Genomic DNA, 8,754 nt, shown 5'->3' on the forward strand with positions numbered 1-8,754 from the left:
CCTCGGGCATGGGTGTGTGTGATGTCCTTAGGTTAGTTAGGTTTAAGTAGTTCTAAGTTCTAGGGGACTTATGACCTAAGATGTTGAGTCCCATAGTGCTCAGAGCCATTTTTTTTTGTCATGTCAGGAGAGCGGGGTCCCCACAACCGTGGAGAGGCACGACCAATCCATCTGCCGGGAAATGCTTGATTCAGATAATCCCGAACAACGAAGGCAAAATGGGGTGGTTCACCATCCTGTTGAAAAACAACAGTATCCATAATCCCATCTGTTAGCAACTGGGGCTCCAAAAACTGTTCCAGTATATCTACACTCCTGGAAATGGAAAAAAGAACACATTGACACCGGTGTGTCAGACCCACCTACTTGCTCCGGACACTGCGAGAGGGCTGTAGAAGCAATGATCACACGCACGGCACAGTGGACACACCAGGAACCGCGGTGTTGGCCGTCGAATGGCGCTAGCTGCGCAGCATTTGTGCACCACCGCCGTCAGTGTCAGCCACTTTGCCTTGGCATACGGAGCTCCATCGCAGTCTTCAACACTGGTAGCATGCCGCGACAGCGTGGACGTAAACCGTATGTGCAGTTGACGGACTTTGAGCGAGGGCGTATAGTGGGCATGTGGGAGGCCGGGTGGACGTACCGCCGAATTGCTCAACACGTGGGGCGTGAGGTCTCCACAGTACATCGATGTTGTCGCCAGTGGTCGGCGGAAGGTGCACGTGCCCGTCGACCTGGGACCGGACCGCAGCGACGCACGGATGCACGCCAAGACCGTAGGATCCTACGCAGTGCCGTAGGGGACCGCACCGCCACTTCCCAGCAAATTAGGGACACTGTTGCTCCTGGGGTATCGGCGAGGACCATTCGCAACCGTCTCCATGAAGCTGGGCTACAGTCCCGCACACCGTTGGGCCGTCTTCCGCTCACGCCCCAACATCGTGCAGCCCGCCTCCAGTGGTGTCGCGACAGGCGTGAATGGAGGGACGAATGGAGACGTGTCGTCTTCAGCGATGAGAGTCGCTTCTGTCTTGGTGCCAATGATGGTCGTATGCGTGTTTGGCGCCGTGCAGGTGAGCACCACAATCAGGACTGCATACGACCGAGGCACACAGGGCCAACACCCGGCATCATGGTGTGGGGAGCGATCTCCTACACTGGCCGTACACCACTGGTGATCGTCGAGGGGACACTGAATAGTGCACGGTACATCCAAATCGTCATCGAACCCATCGTTCTACCATTCCTAGTCCGGCAAGGGAACTTGCTGTTCCAACAGGACAATGCACATCCGCATGTATCCCGTGCCACCCAACGTGCTCTAGAAGGTGTAAGTCAACTACCCTGGCCAGCAAGATCTCCGGATCTGTCCCCCATTGAGCATGTTTGGGACTGGATGAAGCGTCGTCTCACGCGGTCTGCACGTCCAGCACGAACGCTGGTCCAACTGAGGCGCCAGGTGGAAATGGCATGGCAAGCCGTTCCACAGGACTACATCCAGCATCTCTATGATCGTCTCCATGGGAGAATAGCAGCCTGCATTGCTGCGAAAGGTGGATATACACTGTACTAGTGCCGACATTGTGCATGCTCTGTTGCCTGTGTCTATGTGCCTGTGGTTCTGTCAGTGTGATCATGTGATGTATCTGACCCCAGGAATGTGTCAATAAAGTTTCCCCTTCCTGAGACAATGAATTCACGGTGTTCTTATTTCAATTTCCAGGAGTGTAGTTATGTAATTCCAGTAAGATTTGTTCTGCGGAGAAGGAGGGCCCGTACACTGTTGACGTCGTTATCCCCAACCACACGTTCACATTTGCTGTGTCCCGTTGCCACTCCTGCAGCACTCTTGGTTGTTCGTCTGCCCAGATCCTGCAGTTGTGTATGTTCTCATGTCCACAGGTACGAAATGTAGCTTCATCACTGAACAAGACATTTTGCTTCAAATTATCTCTTTCCACAGCTTGTAGCACGTCTGGCTGTGTAGTCCTCCAAGCTTTTGTACGACCTGGATATGGTATGCACGTTTGTGCAGCTTGTAACGAAGAACCCTCCATACAGTGGTTTTGAGCAATATCAAGCTCCACACTAAGTCTGCTGGTAGATGCGGAAGGGCTACGTGTAATCGCATCCTGCACATTTTGCACGGTGTCTGGCGTTATGGCCGGCCTCCCTGGACGATCTTCATCTTCAACACTACCAGTACGCTGGAATTTATTGACTATGGTCTTGATATCAAGCCTGGTGGGCCTGTTTCCCGGAATAGACTGGCAAAGACTGTCGGCATCTGTTCATACGTCGTTCCACGAAGACGAGCAGAAACAACAGCGATTCGTTCTTCTTTGGTTAGCATTTTGTCGTAATACCTGCAAGAAACAAATATTCCGTTACTATATCACTGAAATGTACAGTGACATACTATATCACTGAAATGTATAGTGACTTTAGAATCACCCTGTATATAAATGATCTAGTAGAATGCGTCGGATGGTCTTTAAGGCTATTTGCTGATGATACAGTTGTTTATACCAAAGTAGCAACGCCAGATGATAGTAGGAATTTGCAGAACGACCTGCAGAGAATGGATGAATGGTGAAGACTCTGGCAGTTGACTCTGAACGTAAATAAATTTAACATACTGCGCTTACATAGGGAAAAAAATCCACTACTGTACAGCTACACTACTGATGACAAACAGCTGGAGACAGCGTCTGCCGTAAAATATCTAGGCGTAACTATCCAGAGCGACCTTAAGTGTAATGACCATATAAGACAGATAATGGGAAAAGCAGACACAAGTCTCAGATTCATTGGAAGAATCTTAAGGAAATGTAACTCATTCACGAAAGAAGTGCCTTATAAGGCGCTTGTTCACCCGATTCTTGTCCATCTATCTGGGATCCCTTTCAGGTACGACTGATAGTGGAGACTGAGAAGATCCAACGAAGAACGGCGCGTTTCATCACCGGATCGTTTAGCTGGCGAGAGAGCGCTACGGAGATGCTAAACAAACTCTACTGTCAGACGTTCCAAGAGGGACGGTTTGCATCAAGGAGAGACCAACTATAAAAATTTCGGGACAGTACTATTCAGGAGGAGTCAGACAACATATTACTTCCCGCCTCATACATCTCTCGAGAATATTCGAGAAATAGGAGCCAATGAAGAGGCTTAGGGACACTCATTCTTCCCACGCACTATTCGCAAGTGAAACGGAGGGATCAGATAGTGGTACCGAAAGTACCCTCTGCCACACACACCATTAGGTGGCTTGCGGAGTATGATGTAGATGATGTAGGTGCAGATGTATCGTTAACGCTAATAGAAACGGCATTGACGTTCATAGTGTATTCTGGATTAATACAGGGAAAATGTACGGTGTAAAAGCTGTAACGGGAGCCGAGGTTTTAATTCAGTAAAAGGTTTCAAATGGATGTAGGAACAGTACTTACGGAGAGATGAAATGGTTTGCTCAGTATAGACAGATCACATCAAGCAAAATAGTACTCTTGTCGGAAGTTAAATAATTTCCTGCAAAGTACCACAATGAAGCACCCATCTGTTTCCTAATGGGTACGTCTCACAAAAAGTAAAAGATAAATGTCGCTAAAAGAAGAGTCTGTGTGAATCGCTACCGCTGCGATGTAACGCTTTAATCCACGCTTGACTTCACACGGTAGACAAACTTCCGCCGATTGATTTTTCTGGACCGCTCGCCGTGTTTTCCGAGGCTTAGGCCATCAGCCGCTATCATCAGCCCTGTGACTCGGACAGCACTCATACAGGAGTTTGGCTGCAGGAGGAAATTGCCAGGAAGCGATGGCTGCAGCCGGCAAACTCGCGAATTTATGCAGGCGATAGCGGCGCATCCGCTCCCAAATACACCCGCTTGCGTCTCGCCCCGTGTTATATTCGCCATATCCACAGTATCACTACATCCGTGGTGCATCCTGCCCAAACAACGACTGGTATGACAGACCCTCGCTTGTCACATGAACGAGGGTTGCTCAGAAACAAATGGACCACATTTTTTGCGAAAAAACCTGATCCCCTTCATATTACCTGCAGATGGGCAACTTTTTTGATGGCTCGTTTTCCTTCAGAATCATAATGTTGGAGCCACGACCCATCACCGGTGATGATCGATTCCAGAAACCATCTTGTCAGTCAGTAAAGAGACGCTGTACGTCACGGCTTGTTTTCATTCGAAAGGTCATCTGTTCGGAAGTCAACAGATGTTGCACCCAACTGTCACAAACACGGGTCATATGGAGATGATCATACATAATCCTAAAGAGACTGCCATATGAAATTCCCAGCACTTCACTGAGATTACGAGATGTTGTCCACTGACCCTCATAGACAGTGACAGCAGCTGCGTTCATGTTGACTTCAGTCACACCAGAAGCCGGAACAGCAGATCCACCTTGCTGAACATAGACAAGTCGGCCTTCTTCGAAGTCGTCGAACCACCTAAACACTGTCGAACGTGGTAGTACATCTATACCGTACGCTTGCTGCAGCTCTTCGTAACTTTCAGAGCCTGTACGGTTTGAACGCACACGAAATTTTATTGTACCACACATCACTTCCATTGTCTGATTTGCAAATTACTACCAAACTTCTGATACAAGATCTTATGGACATTACAGATACAAACCCGCTATTTTCAAATATTCGTGATGCTGATAGGGAACTATCACGGAAGCTGCAAAAAAAAAAAAAAAAAAAAAAAAAAAGGATCAAACCTGCCCTCGTAGGTACTGATGTAAGGTTTAAGTTGTTAAGCATCATGACTAACTTCGTTGAAAAAAACAGATATTTTCAAAGAATTATTATCCATATTCAGTGACTTCTGTCTAAACTGAATGTGAAGCTGAGCTCTTTCACCGTGCCGACCAAAGAACTTCATACATGGTTCCTTGCGTAGCTATAAAACAAAATACACTACTGGCTATTAAAATTGCTACACCAAGAAGAAATGCAGATGATAAACGGGTATTCATTAGACAAATATATTTTACTAGAACTGACATGTGATTACATTTTCACGAAATTTGGGTGCATAGACCCTGAGAAATCAGTACCCAGAACAACCAACTCTGGCCGTAATAACGGCCTTGATACGCCTGGGCAATGAGTTAAACAAAGCTTGGATGGCGTGTACAGGTACAGCTGCCCATGCAGCTTCAACACGATACCACAGCTCATCAAGAGTAGTGACTGGCGTATTGTGACGAGCCAGTTGCTCGGCCACCACTGACCAGACGTTTTCAATTGGTGAGAGATCTGGAGAATGTGCTGGCCAGGACAGCAGTCGAACATTTTCTGTATCCAGAAAGGCCCGTACAGTGCCTGTAACATGCGGTCGTGCATTATCCTGCTTAAATGTAGGGTTTCACAGGGATCGAATGAAGGATAGAGCCTCGGTTCGTAACACATCTGAAATGTAACGTCCATTGTTCAAAGTGCCGTCACTACGAACAAGAGGTGACCGAGACGTGTAACCAATGGCACCCCATACCATCACGCCGGGTGATACGCCAGTATGGCGATGACAAATACACCCTTCCAATGTGCGTTCACCAAAATGTCGCCAAACACGGATGCGACCATCATCATGCTGTAAACAGAACCTCGATTCATCCGCAAAAATGACGTTTTCCCATTCGTGCACCCAGGTTCGTCGTTGAGTACACCATCGCAGGCGCTCCATCTGTTGACTCAGTGATCGATACGTGGCTGCACGATTCGTCACAGCCATGCGGATAAGATGCCTGTCATCTCGACTGCTAGTGATACGAGGCCGTCGGGTCCAGCACGGCGTTCCGTATTACCCTTCTGAACACACCGATTCTATATTCTGCTAACAGTCATTGGATCTCCACCAATGCGAGCTGCAATGCCGTGATACGATAAACCGCAATAGCGATAGGCTACAATCCGACCTTCATCAAAGTCAGAAACGTGATGTTACGCATTTCTCCTCCTTACACGAGGCATCACAACAACGTTTCACCAGGCAACGCCGGTCAACTGCTGTTTGTGTATGAGAAATAGGTTGGAAACTTTCCTCATGTCAGCACGTTGTAGGTGTCGCCACCGGCGCCAACCTTGTATGACTGCTCTGAAAAGCATATCACAGCATCTTCTTCCTGTAGGTTAAATTTCGCGTCTGTAGCACGTCATCTTCGTGGTGTAGCAATTTTAATGGCCAGTAGTGTAAATTACCCTCCGATTCCACATGGACATGACTCTCTTACATCTAATGTTTCAGATTTATGAACAAGAATCAAATAAGTCTCAAAACTATTGAAAAAATTTCTGTGTGCTTAGTTCGGGGACACGCCGTTATCGACATTATGTGCATAAAGTCTTTCGTATTAATGAGTACATTAATTAGCAATATCTTTAATGCAATGGTTAGACAGAGTACTATAACGGTTAATGGACAGATAAATCAGAAGTTTTGGCCGTCACTGGCTGGTGAATGGTCGACGGGCTAGCTACGTAATAGCTTTGCACTATTTCTTCATTTCCATTTCGACGTTGCCGCAGCTGATACATTCGCTTGGCACTGGAATTTTTAGAGTTTTTGATTCCTTTGCATACGAGATTTTCGCTGATTTATGTTTTTTACGATTCCGAGTATATTTTACAGTCGTACGGGACGACAAATATCATTCCTTTATAATTTTCGATTTAATAACGATTTTCACTTACATGCCGGCGAATATTTTCGCTGTCTCGCTTGGGATCGTAGTAGTGCTCCTCAAGCTCTTTACAGTAACACCCGAATCAAAGTCCTAACTAAAGGTGTTTTTCCCACGCTACATCAGTTTACAGCTTTACTCAAAGCTAATTCGTAAGAACTATGTGCATACACTGGTATGATGACCCCATGGACAAAACAAATACTGCCAGACAAACAAATACAGACATGCTGTATCCGTCGTGAGCTACCCATTGTCCACTCAGTATTATTCTCATCATTATTAGCGGTTCAGATCTAGTGGTCACTCAGAAAAGTTCGGGTGACATGCAAATAAACGTTTTCACGTCAAAAACCGATTACATTGGGGCAGTCTCGTTTCAAAACTATAGTGACCTGGACAGCTACAGACTGATGAGAAGGATGTTTTTGCTATATCTGAATTAAGTTTTACTCATACATTCAATTGTCGTGAAAAATAACGTCGTCGTATATGTACTAGCCCTATCCTCTCCTGCACTTCTCGCAAACAGAGCGAAGGAGAACCGACTGGCTATATGCCTCCGTATGAATCCCCATTTCTCGAATCTTATCGTCGTCGTCCTTACGAGAAATGTACGTTGGGGGCAGAAGAATCGTTCAGCAAAAAGATTTAAATCCCGGTTCTGTAAATTTTCTCTGTAGTGTTCCTCGAAAATGTCAGGGATTCCCATATGAGTTCCTGAAGCATCTCAGTATCACATGCGTGTTTCCCGAACTTACCGGTAACAAATCTATTAGCCCACCTCCAAGTTGCTTCGATGTTTTCCTTTAATGCATCCTGGTACGGATCCCAAGCACCCTATCAGTACTCGAGAATGGGTCGCACTACCATCCCATATGCGGTCCCCTTTACATGTGAACCGTAAGTTTCCCAAAATTCTGGCAATAAACCGAACTCGAACATTCATCTTCCCTACCACAATCCTCACATGCTCGTCCCTTTTCATATGGCTTTGAAACGTGGCGCCTAGATATTTAAACGAAGTGACTGTGTTAACTGGGACATTACTAACTCTGTATCCGAAATAACTCGTTTGTTTTTCGTACTACTACTACTACTACTACTACTACTACTACTACTACTACTACTACAACAACTACAGCAACGGCCTTGCCACAGTGGATACACCGGTTCCCGTGAGATCACCGAAGTTAAGTGCTGTTGGGCGTGGCTGGCACTTGGATGGGTGACCATCCAGCTACCATGCGCTGTTGCCATTTTTCGAGGTGCACTCAGCCTTGTGATGCCACTTGAGGAGCTACTCGACCGAATAGTATCGGCTCCGGTCAAAGAAAACCATCATAACGACCGGGAGAGCGGTGTGCTGACCACACGCCCCTCCTATCCGCATCCTGAACCAAGGATGACACGGCGGTCGGATGGTCCCGATGGGCCACTTGTGGCCTGAAGACGGAGTGCTACTACTACTACTACTATTACTACTACTCCTTGGCGCTACAGCCCTTTCAGGGCCTTTTCCTCCCGGACAACCTCCACCCACTCTTCTCTGCTGGCTGCCTTGGCTCTTGATCTCACTCTCATCCTTCTCAAGTCCTCCTCCACGTTGTCTAGCTATCTGGTCCTTGGTCTGCCCCTTATACGACGTCCACCTGGTTTTCCTTTGAACTTTCTTGACTGTGCTGTTCTCCACCATTCTTTCTGCGTGTCCCAACCAACATAGTGTATTATCCTTTATTTCAGTCACGATATCAAATTTGTTGTACAACTCTTTGATCTACTTATTATTTATGATTCTCCAGAAACCCCTATCATTCACTGGCTCGTAGATATCCCAATTATCTTCCTTTCTCATTTCAGCAACAACAACTTATCGTTTTGTGTCATAGTCTAGGGCTCCGAACCTTACATCACCACAGGTCTAACTACTATACGATATACTGTCAGCTCCAGATTCCTACTAAGGCTTTTTGATTTAAACTCTTTCACCAGTGCAAAGTACCTCCTGCTACCAGCTACAGTCCTTGCATGTATTTCT

The 8,754-nt window shown here is 46.6% G+C and overlaps 1 pseudogene; it reads left to right on the forward strand.

The window, feature by feature from the left end:
- The first annotated feature begins 7,858 nt into the window (after positions 1-7,858).
- LOC126107131 (5S ribosomal RNA) lies at positions 7,859-7,975 on the forward strand (annotated as a pseudogene).
- The last annotated feature ends 779 nt before the right edge of the window (positions 7,976-8,754 follow it).

Source organism: Schistocerca cancellata, chromosome 10, assembly GCF_023864275.1.
Source record: "Schistocerca cancellata isolate TAMUIC-IGC-003103 chromosome 10, iqSchCanc2.1, whole genome shotgun sequence".
Lineage (NCBI taxonomy): Eukaryota > Metazoa > Arthropoda > Insecta > Orthoptera > Acrididae > Schistocerca > Schistocerca cancellata.